A 15,966-nucleotide genomic window follows, 5' to 3' on the forward strand; every position below is an offset into this window, starting at 1 on the left:
CCAGCCCTATTTTGTATTTTATTTATTTATTTTTAATATTTATTTATTTATTAGTTTTCGGCAGACACAACCTCTTTGTTTGTATGTGGTGCTGAGGATCGAACCCGGGCCACACGCATGCCAGGAGAGCGCGCTACCTCTGAGCCACATCCTCAGCCCCTTGTATTTTATTTAGAGACAGGGTTTTACTGTGTAGCTTAGCACCTTGCTGTTGCTGAGGCTGGCTTTGAACTCATCATCCTCCTGTCTCAGCCTCCTGGGATGCTGGCTATTGGCAGTACTTCTGTACTTCACACTTTTCATCAATTTAAAAAATTACAGGCATGCACCACTGTACCCGGCTATCATTGGAATTTTGATAGAGGAGGCATTGGATCTGAGGATCACTTTGGGTAGAGAGGACATTTTCAATATTTTAATTCTTCCAATTCATGATTATAGGATATCTTTCCATTTATTTGTATCTGTCTCAACTTGTTTCATCATGCCTTCTTGCCCTCAGGTGACTCTGGCACTCATTTCAAACCCTATAAGATAAAGTTGTTAAGATGCCTGTTAATTGATGGTTGACCTGTTAATAGTTTTTCAGAAATCCCAGGTACATTCCAGTTAGTCACAGGCTGTTTGTCTAACTTAGCATACAAACCCTTTCCTCCTGTCTTGCTGCTGTTAAAGACACATCCATCTCTTTGTCCCTAATAAATTGCATTTTGTGCTATTCTAGATTTATCCATTTTTTTAAATTTGGTCTCTTAGTAACTTCTGCTTTTGGTGACCTCTGCTTATACATTGAACTCTCTTGAAAGATTTCTTTTTCAGATAGTTCATTGTTAATACATGGAAATTATGTATGTTGAACTGTATGCTGCAACTTTATTGAATTTGCTCATTGTTTCTAACATGCATCCCCCACCCTTTTTTTTTGGTGAAGTCTTTACAGTTTTCTACACTGAGGTTATGTCATTTGTTTATGAGAGAAGTCAAATTTTCTTTTTCCTTTGCCATTAGGATGTTTTTGATTTCTTTTTCTTGCTTAATTGCTCTGGCTGGGACCCCTAGGTTGAGAAAAATGATAAAAATGGGCATCTTTGCCTTGTTCTTGATTTTTAGAGGAAAATCTTTCAACATTTTACCATTGAGTATGATATTAGCCCAAGCTTATGATGTATAGCCTATATAATATTAAGGTATATTCCCTCTATCATAATTTGTTGAGAGTTTATTTCTTTTTTTTAAATGGTAGAATGAATATTTTATTGGCAGTAGGATATATAATTTCTGTACTTCATACTTTTCATAAATTTAAAAAATTACAAGTTTTGAACAACTGATGGATGGTTATATTGTTCATAAATCATAGACAAATCCATTAATGGTGGCGTCAAGCTTTTCCTTATTAGCTCCAGAAAACTCACCTACCTTTTTACACTTTTAATCAAATGGAGAGTGGGCATGCATTTGACTTTATGCTCCTCAGTAATATCCTGACAGTTGTCTACAACTACTTTAAGGACCAACAAGTTGGGATACTTTTCAGAGAGGGAATGAAAGAGAGCCTTGATCATTTTGCAAGGGCCACATCACATAGCTGAAAAGTCAACTAGTACTACATCACATAGCTGAAAAATCAACTATTACTACAAGCTTGTTTCCTGCAGACTCCGAGATTTCCTGAAAAGCTTTCTGGTTGCTGATCTGCTTCACCATTTTGGCTGTTGGGGGTCTAATGAGTGACTGTTGCATCTGATGGAAACGGATCCAAGGCACCATGGGACAGAATTGGGAGGGGAGCTTGCAGCCTGCCTTATCTTTATCTTTATTCCTTTGTTAAAAAATTCGAACATTAAGCCTCTGTTTGCATCACTAATAAATAATTGACTTCCAAAAAAGTTTTAAAAAATCATGCATTAAAACTGTACATAATAGAGAGATTGAAAGTTTTTATTTTTTATCATAAAAGATGATGATTTTCTGCATCTATTGTGTGGTCAAATGGTCTCTGTCCTTTATTTTGTTAATGTGATCCATCAATTTATTACTTTGCTTATTTGAACATCCTTGTATTCCAAGGACAAATCCCACTTGCTCATGGCAAATGATCCTCTCACTGGGATGTTGAATTTCAGTCGCTAGGATTTTGTTGAGAATTTTCAGATCTGTGTTTATCAGGGATTTTGGATTGTAATTTCCCTTCCTTATAGTGCACTGATCTGACTTTGGTGTCAGGGTAATGCTGACTTTGTATTATTAGTATATAAAAATTCTCTCCTCTTCAGTATTTTGGAAGAATTTGAAAAAGTCTGATATCAATTCTTCTTTAAATGTTCGGTAGAATTCAGCCCTAAAGCCATCAGGTCCTGAGCTTTTCTTTGATAGAAGATTCTAAAATTATTACTAAGTCAGTCTCCTGACTTATGATTGGTCTGTGCAGAGTTTCATCATAATTCCATCTTGAAAGGTGGTGTATTTGTAGGAGTCTATTCATTTCTTGAAAGTTATCTAACTTGTTGGTATATAATTGTTTAGTCTCATGATCCTTTGTATTTTGTGGTTGCATTGTAATGTCTCCTTTTTCTGATTTTACTTTTTCAAGTCTTTTCTTATTTTTAAAAGTTTGTCTAGCTGAAAGTTGGCTTTTTTTTTTTTTTTTTTGGTCAGCTAGTTTTTAGGTCTCTGTTTCTTTGGGTCAGTTTTTGAAAACCATTGTGTTCTTTGGGTGTTATTTTGTTACTTGCTTTTTCCTGTTTCTTCTTGCCTTTCTTTCTCTGTGGTGTGCTCACTGATGGAACCCTCAACTCTTCCAGACTTTATGGACTGGTTTCATTGGTGAGTGTGAAGGCACCAGCTGAGTGGCATCAGTAGTTCTGGCTCCAATGGGGACACGCATGCTAACATCCATGCATTTTCTCAGCTGAGTTTGATGCAGAGCAAAGATTACAGGTGTAGCCAATAATCTGGAGTCTTCAGAGGCACCGAGCACTTGGGATCTTCAGTAGTGGAGGTATCTGTGGTCCTTCCAATATCCTTTTCCCCCACCTGGTTAATCATGGTGGAGAGGAGCCCTCTTGAGTTTCAGATCCAGCTTGAGTGGTGCCAGAGACTGATGTGCCATGCCCATGCATCAGACATGGGCATGGATGTGTGTGGAGGGATGTGAAGAGAGGAAGCCAAGAAGAAAAAGCCAAGCTTGCTTCCTAACCACTCATTCTTCACGGTAACTAATTCAGCTCCATGAGAGTAAGACACAAACTCCACTGAGAATGGTGTTAACATTCTGAATAGCCTAACTGCCTGTTAAATGCCTCACTACCTCTCAGCCCTAATGTGCTCGGGACAAACATTAACATGAGTTTGGAAAGGACAAATTATATCCACATCATAGACTTTTCAATTTCTTTTTTTTTCTTTCTTGCTTTAATTAAAAAAATTAATTGCCTATTTATTTTGAAGGTGAAGGCTGATATTTCTTAGTCTGCCATCTTGCTGATGTTACTCTGTCCTGTGCTTCTGTGTCCTTCAAAAGCCATTTTGCATTTGTTTCTTCTAAGCCCTAGAAATACCGTCAGCTCAGGACCGAGTCTTATGGTGATTCCTAATTTGGGGTTTCCCAGAAACACACCCATGAACATGGGTCCTGGGTTTTGCTATTGTGGGAGAAAATTTCTATTTCCCCCAGAGCTCATACAAACACAAATTTCTTGTTACCTGTCTAGGCCGGTGGGTGACTTTTCCCCATCAACCACTCATTTGGAGTCTAGACATTATGCTGGTGGTTTAGTTTCAATAGTCTGCCTTTTGAAAGCCGAAATTTTTATCCCTTAGTTCCACATAGACATATGTGTCTATGTAAATTACCTAGTATAGAGTTTCCTCTCTCATACCTCATTCCAGGGCTGGGGGGCTCTAATGCCATTTTAAATATTTAACTTTTAATTTTTACTTCCTGTTTTGTCTGTAATGGGGGAATTTCCTTCTTCCTTGCATGTTTAGGTGTACACTTAAAGTTAGATGCTATTTATTCATCACTCAGAAGCATTTAAAGTGGGAGGATTTGCAGAATTTTTAGTCTACCACAATTTCCCAGAACCAATATTCCCACTTCTTGTTTTCCCAGTGGGGATGTGGCTTTATTTTCATTTTGGCTTTTTTCCCATCTTTTAATGAGATTTTGAAAGTAAGGAGATTTAAATATCAGTCCTTATTTATCCACCTTGGATCACAGAATAGTTATTGTAATGGAAAATAGACATTTATATTTAATATAATAATAAATCCTAAAAATATTCCTGCCTGAAAACAGAGGCTTTCTGAAAATATTGGTAACCTTTAATATTATCTGTAATCATAGGCTTCTATGGTTCTTTGAGTGTCTTTCTCTCTCTTTTTTTTTAACTTTTTTTAGTTGTCAATGCACCTTTATTTTGCTTATTTATATGTGGTGCTGAGGATCAAACCTGGTGCCTCACACATGCTAGGCAAGTGCTCTACAACTGAGCTACAACCCCAGCCCCTGTTTTCTTTCTCTTGTAACCAGCAGTAATCTCTTGCAGTATTGTGTCTATCAATTCAAAATCATATTTTAAAACTTCTTAATTTTAGTCTCCAATGTATCTGATGCCACATGGAAGGGAAGTTTTAATTAATTAGAAATAATTGGAAGGAAATTCTATCTTTGGTTATACATGGATGTTAAAATTGTTAGAAGGAACCTCTAGAACGTATCCTTCCTTTGCTCTCTCCTTGCTCGGCTCAGGGTTCCTTGCCCAGTGGGGTAATTTATAATTTTGCCACGTACATTATTATGCATCATCCTCTTGAATGGTTCTGTAGTAGGTGACTTCTTTCCTAGAGGGTGAAAGTTTCCTGTAGGTCATAGACAAAGCTGCCACCATATTTCTCAGGCAGCAGTAGGCTGAGATTGAGCATGATGGTTAAAGAGAGGAGGAAAGAAGCTAAAGGTGAAACAAATACCTGAGAAAATGGTCAGAGAGAGCTCCACAGAATTTGTATAACAAAACTGCAATTCATGTGGCAGAAAGTCTAGAATGTCTTCTAAGGGGAATCTCAGGATTTAAGAACAATTGGTGTGTGTGGGAGGGACCTCTATCAAGAAAAGAAGATCAGGCCTCCCTTAAAAAAACAAATAGTAAATTCATAACTCAGTAAAATCCAGGTCTAGGAATCTGGGCATGTGTCTGAATTTTGGCTTTCCTCTCACAACCCACATCCAATCAGCTACCAAGTCCTACAGATTTTGATTCTCTGGCATTTCTTGTATTTATCCTCCCCATGTATCAGTGGTCACCCAACTATTCTATTTCTCTCTAGTTGTTTCTCTCCAGTCCACAACATACCCAGTTGTTAAAATCCAGAATAATTTTGCTGTGATTATAGTTAAAAGGTTCCTATTAGTCTCAGAATAGTTAGGAGTTCATGGAACTTCTTACCTACATCTACCCTCCAGGGAGAACTAAATTGAGAATGAAGTCGGATTGGAACCAAACTATGAGCCTTACTAGACCATGCTAGACTGGATCATGAGCTTTAGATCTGAGCCAAATAGAGGGTTTCTACTTTTCTCAATGGACTTTGTTAAGACAGTTGTGGCCAACCCGCAAGCAGAGGAAGCAGGCTTCTCTGATGGTTCCTTGAAATTTCACATGGGAAATGAGTATGGAAGATTACTCTCTGCTTGGGGACAAAGAAGAGGGAGCAAGAAACTGCGAGCTGGTGTCTGCACCCCAACTCATCAATCAGATGGGCCTCTTCTCTCATGCAGAAAAGAAAGCAGTAGGGATGGGAAAAGCACTGGTAAGAGGACACCCGACACTCTTACTGTTCTTTCCTGGGAAATTCTGTGGATGCCTCCTCCACCCTGCGGAAATATGAGGGTTCTCACTGGATTTTCAGCATGTTTGCAAGGGCACCCTCATTTTCCCCCTGCCCACCTTTGGGATTTGTCTCCTTGTACAGATGCATCTGCCAATCTCAAGTAACCGTGGTTCCCTGAGAAGCCCACAATTGTCCCTGTCACTTATTTTGCTTTTGCTGCTTTCTAGGCCTGGAAGCTCTCCCTCTTCCCAAGTCTTAATTGTTTGATTAAAACCTACCCATTCCTCAATATCCACTTCTTTTTAAATGTAATTTAATTTTTAATGTCAATTTCTTTTGAAAGCCTTTATTTCTCCACTCCTTAACCTCCACCATGTCCATTCACATCCCGTATAGAGTCCCCCACGAGGTATGACACATAAATGCTTCATCTACCAATGTTTGCTAAGCTGGGATTCTTAGAAGTTTGGGGACCATGATATCTTTTTATCTGTGTGCATGTGGTGCATTAGCAGAGTGCCCAGAAAGTAGAGAGCATTGAAGAGAACTTTATAAAATAGATGAATGTGTGAATGGAGGCCTCAGTCAGTGATGTCATGCTTCCTCTCTTGGAAATCATACCTTTGTGAATCAGGAAGGAGTTTTAACAGAACATGTTAGAAGATTAAGCAGAAAACCTCAGGGGAAACCAATATTGAAAGCCAAAACTACAATCTGGATCTTGGTTCTTGACTTCTTTGACCACAATACAACCGATACTTACCTGCTTGTCAGGAAGACACCCACAGGAAACTGTGGTGGGTACCTCTTCAAGGGCTGCTACAGTCAGTGACCCATGGACCGCAGTTACCCTTAGTCATTAGCCTTCGTTTCTTCTGGAAAACCCACACAGGTATCATTAAAGCAGAAAGTAGAGAAGCTGCAATTGAATTTTCTTTGATCCCCTAGAGGTCCCCCCCCCCATCTGCTGTCCCCATGGAGTGCCACCCACTGCCGGAGGCATCTTCTCCCACAGAGGGAGGGCTGCTTCCTGTGGCAGATGCTGCTGTAATGTCTTCCAAGAATCATGATATCTTCCTCCCTCTGCCTCTCCTCAGACTCCAAAACTGGATTCCCCTTTATTCTCCACCTGAGGAGTAGCAATGCCTTTTTGAACCAGCATATCTTCTACACTATTGAAGGAATTGATACTCTTCATAAAAAAATTCATTAAAAATTCACATAAACCTATAAAAGACATAGAAACTCTGTAAAACTCCAGTCGATTCAGAAATCATTACCTGAAAGCACAAGTTTATTCTTGCCATTCTCTAATTTCTTGGAGTAAATATGCAAATGCAAGTTTTTTTTTTTTTTTAACTAGATCTCTAGGGCATGTTTTTATCCCTCTCTGCCAGAAAGGGAATGATTGAAAGCTTCCAGCCCTTCTTACGCATTTCAAATTCCCTATCATGTATTTGGTCTGTTCCGGGTCTCCAATGTAGCTCTATAAATTAATGAATGACACTGTAGAGGATCTTCTAGGTAGAAGGGACTCAGTCTGCCTGAATAACATCTAGAAAGTATCTATGGAGATAATATCTAGATTTCTTCTGGTGAATTCTGCTCTAGGAGTTCTCTAAACAACAGTATCACCTTTATTGTACCTCCAGAAGTATATATTTATTTATAACTTTGGGCATGACATTCTTAGATCAAGTCTCATTCAACAAAGACACAAAATGTTGTTCCAGATAATTAAAATTACTGGGACCACTACAACCACAACTATGAAAATCAGGATTATGACTACTCTATTGCCATTTATGCAGCACTTATACTATGGTAAGGGATATATATATATATATATATATATATATATATATATATATATATATATATCATGACATTTAATTCTGTTATAGTGGCCCTCAAACCCCAAGTTCAACTACAGATATCTAGGGTCCTCTGAAGTTAACTGTACCATTTTTCAACTTTAACTGTAACTATCCTAGTAATCAACCTCTTCAGTTGGGAAATGTGATTTGCTTGGCCCTGATGTATAATTCCTGAAGATGCTATTTGTTTCTGTCTCAACCCTAATGTGCCCCAACTTGGCATTGTTAATTTGTATCGTATTCAAGATATTGAAAGACTGTTTCTCTGCACCTGTATTCTCCTGTATGTCCCCATGGTGGAATCTCCAAGTTAAGGATCTACCTAGTGGATCTAAGGGGCTTTTTTCATTTATCTAATGCTGATTCCCTCAATATCTGTGACTCCAATATGTTGGTAGCTAAGTATCTTTGCACAAGAAGTATTATTTTCTCTCACTTTATCTAATTTCTCCATACAAAATGTCATTCCTACCACTTATAACCTTAATCATTAAGTTGATTTTTCCCCCGAGGAACTGTTAAGTTTCTAGTCTCTGGTTGTGGTTCTAAGTTTGCATCCAATTTTGGGTATGCTTTTAAGCTATTTCTATACACCTATAAATGTTTACTGGCTGTCTACCAGCTGACAATATTCAGAGGGCTTGCTGTCACCCTTGTTTCCTACCATCTCACTACAATAGCCTTGGTCTCTGACTCATTGGTCTCTTCTTTACCTGCAACACTCCTTTTAGAACCAACCATGAATTCTACCTCATACCACTTTGTAATGCCTAAGGAAATATAAATTCTCAACTGAAGTGGCCACATTTTTATGAATGGAACATCAGAATAAATGAAGGACGTCAATAGTGTGAATAAACTCTTCAGATGTCTATGAAAATATAGGTACCTACCACCAACTCTCCACCGTCTTCCGCATGCTCCTTCCCATATTCTCTCCTCAGTTCACTTCCCATTAGAATGCCATGCCTTCCTGGCTGGTGAGATTGAGAGGAGTGACAGACCTAGAAGCCTGAAGCCTAATGAGAAAAGTGACAGCTCTGTCCCCAGGGAGAGAAGAACCTTCTCTCTTTCAAACTCTGATTGCCCATTCACCTGTGCAGAATTGCCTTGTTTGGAACACTTTGAAGGGAGAAAGACCACAAAACCCACAGCTTATTTTTTTAAAAAAATACACAAAGAGCAGATTTTTTTTAAGAATAGTAGAAATCACTAATAAACAAAGTTAGAAAAATAAACATCACTTTAAATTTCATTATTCAGATGTAATTACACTAACTCTTTGGTGCTTATTGAACAAATACCTTTTCTTAGGGCGGGGTTGAGTGGTGTACAGTAACTGAATTGCATTCTGCACCACTTTTCCTTAAGACTATATCCTAAGCACCCTGTCTTTTTAATTTTTTATTAGTTCATTACATTTATTCATAATGGTGGGATTCGCTATTGAAAGGAAAGTGACCACAACACTCAGAGCAACCAAGAGATCTTTATTACAGCAGTGCAACAGAGGAGAAAAGAGAGAAAGAGAAGAGAGAGAGAGAGCAACAGAGAGAGAAAAGCAAGAGAGATAGCAAGAGAGAGGGGGGCCTGGCAGGAGGGAGTTTTTATAGCCCAGATCTAATGAGGTCTCTGGGTCTGCAAGTTGCCTTGTTGGCACAAGAGGGGTTAAGTATTTGGCCTTGAGCAGGGGGTTGAGTGTTTAGCCTTGAGTGGGGGCTTGGGCATTTGGGCTTGAAGCAAATAGTTGATAAAGAACAGAGGGTTTGAGTGGCCAGGTCATCCTGCAACTAACTTTATTTGGCATGCCCTGCAGACAGGTTACTCAGCCTGTCCTGCACCTAACATTCCTCCTTTTTGTTTTTCTAAGTGACATGCAGGATGGCGTAAAGTCCTCTGGCTACTTCCTGCTTATTGGTGGGCGGTGTAGGACCTAGGAGGGAAAGTGGAGGAATGTTCAGGGGACAGGTCTGAGAACACCAGGGCAGCCAAAAATAAAAACTTGAGAGAGAATAATGATTAATAGAAGAAGAAGAGAGTTGGCGAGAAATTTTGAGTGGTTGTGGTGGAAGTCCAGGACTGGACATTTGGAACAGGTGCCTTTTTAAGGCAGGAGACATAGTACCGGCGGGGGTGTCTAAAAGCTTGGTTACCATTGGGGTAGTAAGTATGACTGTATGGGGTCCCGTCTAGTGAGGTTCCAACAATTGAGAATGCAGTTCATGAAGTAAGACTGAGTCACCCAGTTGAAGAGGGTCCAATTCCATTTGTAGCTGTGCTGGAATTGAGGCAATGAATGGAACAGGAAGACACCAGTCTGCATGTTCCCTTAGGAGTTTGCGTGGAAGTGTGAGATAGGGCAGGTAGGGCACAGGGGAGGAGGAGTGATTGGAAAGCTTTGGGTGGTTAAGAAAGGGCACTCATAGAATTGCTCAAAGGGGCTAAGGCCTGAGGGGGCCCTTGGGGCTGCCTGAATTCAGGTGAGGGCCAACGGCAGGAGATTGGGCCAGAAGAGCCTGAGTTCTATAGTAAGTTTAGTGAGATGATCCTTGAGAATGCCGTTAGGCCTCTCAACCTTACCCAAGAATTGGGGTTGGTGGGGGATGTGGAGCCTCCAAGTGATGTTGAGGCCTTTGGAGACTATTGAACAACCTGAGAAGTAAAGGCCGGACTGTTGTCTGACAGGATGGAGGTGGGAAGTCTGAACCTGGGAATGATCCCCTCAATGAGGATGGAGGTGACGGTGTCAGCAGTTTCCCTGGAGGTAGGGGAGGCTTCTATCTAACCTGAAAAGGTATCAACCAATGTAAGTAGGTAGCGAAGCTTTTTGTGCCTAGGCACATGAGTGAAGTTTATCCACCCATCTTTGCCTGGCTGGTGGCTCCTCATCTGAGGTGTGGGGAGTTTAGGTTTGATGCTTCCTTGTGGGGATGCTGTAGAGCAGACAGAATAAGCAGAGTGGACGTGCTGGAGAGTAGTTCTCATTCCTAGGAAGTGAAAGAGGGGTTTTAAAATCTGGAAAAGGGGTTAGGGAGGGTTTCAGTTGGGAGCAGAGTCTCTGGAGCCAGAGGAGTTGGTCATGAGTCCTAGGTCTCTGTCTTGGGCATCAGGGCTGGTAGTTTTAAAGAAGTAGTTGATTGACTGACTGGTTGGTGAATTTGTGTATCTGATCTTGCAGGAACTTCTGTAGGCAATTTAATAGACATGGTCCTATTAGAAGAAACATAGAGAAGACTAATAGGAGTCCTGCGAGGGGGAGAAGCCAAGGCCATACTTGACTGAACATTCCCCATGGAGCCTGTTGGCCTAGTTGTTGTCTCCTCTTTTTTTAGCTGTTCTTGTCTTTCATTATTCCTAAGAATGACTTTTTGGCTTAACTGTTTTTGTTAGGTGTTTACGATCAAGTTGGTCAAAATTGACTTTGTTTCTATCTATTGTTAAGAGTCAGCCGAGTTCCCATAGGGGTCGCTAGTCGGGGAACTTGAGAGCAGCTTCTTAGTTCTGCTAGTGCCATTTGCGCTAGGATGGGTCCAGGTCTTGCTTGACCATGTGGGTTCCCTTGGAAGCATCAGGGATGTCTCCCTTCTTTGATGACCCTCCTCTTCATAGCAAATGCACGGATTGGCTTTTCATTCTCCAGTGGTCTCATTAATCTCCCTGATCAGGAGGTTATGTGGCCCAGAGTTGCAAAGCTCTTTAGAAAAGTTCCCTGTTCCCTAGATTCAGACTGACTCAGAGGGCAAGAGCCAAATATTGGTTTTCTTGGCCATTTTAATTTAACTTTAAGTCTTGATCTTAAACATCCAGCAAAGTCAATTTCACCCTAAATTAATAAGAGTATTGGGCTTTAGCTGAAGTCTGGCCTACTTTGGAGTCATTCTTACATGTAGTAAGATGGGAGGCACAGCCTTATCTCAAGTAAGGCAGGGCTCTTTATAAATCTTAGGTAAAGTGTTCTAGTATTGAAGCTGATCTTTGTTTTTAAATATTATTTTATAGAGTTTACATATATTGTTGTTCGAGGTCATATGAATACTAGCTAACACAATATATTACATTTAAATTGTACCCAGTTTATAGAACTTTATATTAATCTTATTGATAATAGGTCCAGTTATAGAAAATTAAATTTTATAAATAAATCTCCAATATGTTATTTTTATAAGCCTAAAATCACCATGCAACCTTTTGGAGAACACCAGCTTGATATAATTTTTTTTAAAGCTTCTATCTTAAAGACTTATGTACCTGGAAAATATGAACACATTTGATATACAAAGAAGAGTAATAGTACCACAATTACATTGATGTTTTTATATCAATCAAGTTTAGCTCTTAAAGAAATAACATATTACAATATTGCAAAATAACAGTTGTTGTTTAACCATAGTTGTATAATGCTTAATTCCTTCAAGATTACTTGCTCAAAAAACTTACATATTTAACCAATATGCAAAGACCTTCTTTATCACTTGCTTAAGCCCTCTTATTTACTTAATAGACTCTCTTATCCAGAAACACATTTTCCTTCTATTAAATCCATACCTAGAACCTTCTAATTTCTCTTTCCCATCAGTTAACTCCTTCTTTATTCACACTTTGAACCAATCCTTGTAAATTTCTGAATTTAGGCAAATTATTCCATTTCAATAAGAGATATTTTGTTATTTGCACAATTAATCACATCTGTTGACCCTTTCATGAAAACATGAACAATGTTTAAGTACATAGAATTATACTGTTGTAGGGACGGACAAGGCAAGGCACCTAAGATAGCACCAAAGATAGGGAAACAGTCTTATTTGGTTGCAGCCAGATTCAGAGAGCACACCTTCTGCTGTAATCCATTAATCCCCTGAACCCCAAGTTTAGGTAGTTTCAGAGTTTCGCACCCAAAATGTAAGGGAAGGGGCTCAGAAGTTCACAGTCTGCAGAAGTTCACAAAAAGCAGTTTTTTTTTTCTCTCTGTTCTGGGCAAGTTAACCCTTCAAGAACACCTGGGAAGGGGAGAGCTTTTTTTCCTTCTCTTTCCTCCCCCTGCCAGCTGTTACCATGGATCCCAGTTGGTAACACCCTTATCTTAGAAATGTAGCCATCAGTGTGAAGCCCAGCTCAAGGCCAGAGGCCTTGTTCACATATTTTTGTGAAAAACTAGTGAGGGGGGTGTCCAGCACCTGGAGTGCTGATTTTTCCAGCCAGTGACCAAGTAAAACAGGGCAACATGAAAAAAGGAAGTTTATCTACATTAAACTCTTTTGTAGAGATTCTTTTGCTGAAAGTCCTAAAATCAGCCATGGTGGATATTGCTGGAGAAGGTCAGTTAAGACTTTTCTGTGGGCCTGGTAGGGAGGGGGAAGAGGGGATGGTGGCTGAGAGCAGCTCCTGTGGATGTGAGAATGAGGAAGAAGATGTAAAAGAATAATAGGAAAGGGGTTTTGGATTTTCCCTAGCAAGGAAAACTTGAGCAGCAGAACAGGTAGAGCAGAGGGGAAGACGGGAGTGAATATCCCAAAAAGCCTATAAGGGACTTTAATTCTTAGTAACCTGTTTTCAGTGATTCCAAAGCAACTTTAAAGGCCATTTTCACCAGATCTCTGATAGGGGTGTGATGGCTCTCCTCAGCTCATTTGAGCTTTGTATTAGCTGGTAAAATGACCTGGTGGAACCAGTGTGGGTGCTAACAGTAGAAGAGAGGAGTGAGTGGGTGGAGGGATTCCTTCAGTAACCGCTACCTCAGCAAGGGGACAACAGTCTGAGGAAGGGCGGTGGTGTAGGTTTTTGATCTAGTAATTGGAGGGGAGAAAGCAGGTTACTGAGGTGGGAGTGACGGTGGAGAGTCTGGGACAGAAGGCTAAGGGTGAGGGCCTATTTGAGTCAGGCAATAGGATGGAGGTTCATTAGCAGGGTCAAAAGTAGTGGATGAGTCTGGAGGAGAAGAAAGTTGGGGATCGTGGTTGGGGAAGTTTTTTGCAAGCTGGAGGAATTTGTAGAGGTTTGCAAGAGGTGCAGAGTACAGGATTGGATCAGAATAAGAAGAAAGTGATCTCTACCCATTTTTTTCCCGAATACTCACAGTAATTGTAGAGATCCCTCAGAATGGAGGGATCCAGGGACCCAAAAGCAGGCCATCTGATTTGGTTGTCTAAGGCATAAGTGGGCCAGGCCTGGGTGCTATATTTTATCAATTTTTTGGGTTTGATATCTGGTGTCAAGGAGAGGGTTTTGAAGTTATCCAAGAGGCATTGTAGGGGAGAGTCGACTGACAGAGAGGACACATTACCCAAGTCGCAAATGTAGTATAAGGAGGAGGGAAGGAGACGCAAAGATAGTATAAGAGAGAAGGAGGAAACGGATTTATTGGCAAAAGGGGCATCCCCGCTAGAGCCAAAAATCAGGAGTGCCTTAGTGGCAGATTCGAGCTGCAGAGATTGGTTGTCACCGAATCCTGACAGTCGAAGCTCTCATCCTGGATGGAGCTGGAGCTGTGAGAGACCTTGGCCAAGGCTTTTTGGGACCCCTCCTGGAGAGGCCGGATACTCTCAGGGCAGGAAAGAGAGAGACAGGGGAAGAGGGAGGAAGAGGAGAGTAAGCGTCTCTCTAGCGGCTGAGTCTTGAAGGTGTGAGGACTAGGACTTTAGGAGAGTCACTGAGACCATGAAGGTCTGGGTGGGGTGAGATGTTCAGTTCTCTGTCATGTGTTCCCAGAGGTTACACAGTCCTTTGAGGGAGACCTACAAAGCCTATGCTGGGAAACTACCAGCTGGGAAGGGGAAGGGGAATAATTTAGAATCCAGGAGTCTATTCTACCCTAGGAAGGAGTCCCTGAGGGCCACCATGGCCTTGAAGGCTGTGATGGAGTTTTTTCCTCCCCGCAGTTGGGCAAAGAGGTTTGTGGGACAATCAACAGTCAAATCCTCCTGACCCCACAATTGGGTTTAGGGCTCCAGGAATGGGAAACTCACCAATCAAAGGCCGGGGGTGGATGGAGTTCTGGCGGTGGAGAAAATGGGTTCAGGCCGTCCGGTGAGTGGCACTTCCGAAGGAAGAGGGACCCAAAAGTGGGTTTTAACCCTCTCCCTCTCCCGGTCTCGGCACCAAATGAAAGGAAAGTGACCACAACACTCAGAGCAACCAAGAGATCTTTATAACAGCAGTGCAGCAGAGGAGAAAAGAGAGAGAGAGAGAGAGAGAGAGAGAGAGAGAGAGAGAGAGAGAGAGAGAGAGAGAGAAAACGCAAAAGAGAGACAGAGAAAGCAAGAGAGATAGCAAGAGAGAGAGCAAGGGAGAGGGGCCTGGCAGGAGGAAGTTTTTATAGCCCAAATCTAATGAGGTCTCTGGGTCTGCAAGCTGCCTTGTTGGCACAAGTGGGGTTAAGTGTTCAGCCTTGAGCAGGGGATTGAGTGTTCAGCCTTGAAGCCTTGAGCGGGGCTTGGGCATTTGGGCTTGAAGCAAATAGTTGATGAAGAAGCAGATAGAGGGTTTGAGTGGCCAGGTCATCCTGCAGCTAACTTTATTTGGCATGCCCTGCAGACAACTTATTCAGCCTGTCCTGCACCTAACAGCTATGCCATGTTTATAGATGCACATAACATGATTTGCTCAATCTACTTCCTAGTGCCTCCCTTTCCCTCCCCTCCTCCCACCCTCCACCATTTGCATCTCTCCACAGATCTCCCCTTCATCATCATCATTATGCAAAGCATCTTATCTTGCTGTGAAATATTCTTCCACAGAATTATTTTAATTATTGCTTAGCATTCCACATGACTTTCACACACACTTGTTTTTTAATCTGCCCTTCTAGGGATATTTTTAGTATTTTCTCTTTACTATCATGAGCAAGGCCATGATAAACATATAAATATCATGGAATCATCAGTATTTCCCAAAGTGAAACTATATTAACAGTGGGTAATAAAATGTGAAGTGTTCACTCAGGTGTGGTGACTTGGGAGACTGAGGCAGAGGAAGCCAGCCTGGAAAAATTAGCAAGATCATGTCTTAAAATAAAATAAAATAAAATAAAATAAGATAAAAAGGGTCTCAGTGTGTAGCTCAGAGTTAGAACATTCCTAGTACCAAAAAATGTTAGGAATTCACCTAAACAGATGACATTGAGTTTATGACTACTTCACTATTGGTCAGTCCCTCCCTATAATTTTGTAATTTAATTCATGCTGCATACATTCCCAAACGTCAACTTGCATCTGTCTGGAGACAGATGCTGAGCAGCCAGTCACACAGTAGACTCCCCGTC

General features: G+C 40.9%; 1 pseudogene; it reads right to left on the bottom strand.

Moving 5' to 3' along the window:
- Positions 1-1,347: 1,347 nt before the first annotated feature.
- Positions 1,348-1,707, bottom strand: LOC143389038 (thioredoxin pseudogene; annotated as a pseudogene).
- Positions 1,708-15,966: the final 14,259 nt, after the last annotated feature.

Source organism: Callospermophilus lateralis, unplaced genomic scaffold (assembly GCF_048772815.1).
Source record: "Callospermophilus lateralis isolate mCalLat2 unplaced genomic scaffold, mCalLat2.hap1 Scaffold_43, whole genome shotgun sequence".
Lineage (NCBI taxonomy): Eukaryota > Metazoa > Chordata > Mammalia > Rodentia > Sciuridae > Callospermophilus > Callospermophilus lateralis.